Here is a 687-nt window from a genome sequence, read left to right on the forward strand (position 1 = left end):
CGGCCGCGGCAGCCTCCGCAGGTCCCGCGTCGCCGCTCCCCGCCCCCGCCGCGCCCTCCGCGCCCCGCGGCCGCGGCGCGCCCGCGGCCGCGCCCGCCTCTGCCTCCGCCGCGCGGCCACCGGCCGCCTCCCGCAGCGTCTCGAGCGACCCCCGCCCCGTCAGCGAGGATCGCCCGGTCAGCGAGGACCGTCCGCTGGCACCGCCCTGCCGCGCGCGGCGCGTCCCGCCGGGCGCAGCCGTGTCGGCCGCCGCCTCACCCGAGGGCGGGGCCGCCGCCGCCTCTGCCCCCCGGGGGTCTAAGCTGGATCCCCGGCTGAGAGAGCCCTCCCCGCCGCCGCCGCCGATGACGTCACCGCCGCTGCTGATGACATCACCGCCGCCTATGATGACATCACCACCGGCCCCGCCGCTGGCCGCGCTGAAAGAGAAGCCCCTCCTGTAAAGCCCCAGCCTGCTCGGCCCCCGCAGCGCCGCCGGCGGCGCCTCTGCCGCAGCCGCGCGCACGGGCAAGCCGTCCGCGGCGGCGCCGCTGGCGGGGCCCGGCGGGGCGGCATCCAGCCGCGTCAGCGAAAGGGGGGCCGAGGGGGATGTGTGGAACGCGGCTTGGGGGCGGGGCGGGGCGCGGCCGGACGCCTGGCGCGTGATAAGGGAGCCTCTCCGGCCCGCGTCTGCAGGGTGTGTGTGTG

Source organism: Monoraphidium neglectum, assembly GCF_000611645.1.
Source record: "Monoraphidium neglectum strain SAG 48.87 unplaced genomic scaffold scaffold00153, whole genome shotgun sequence".
Taxonomy (NCBI): Eukaryota; Viridiplantae; Chlorophyta; class Chlorophyceae; order Sphaeropleales; family Selenastraceae; genus Monoraphidium; species Monoraphidium neglectum.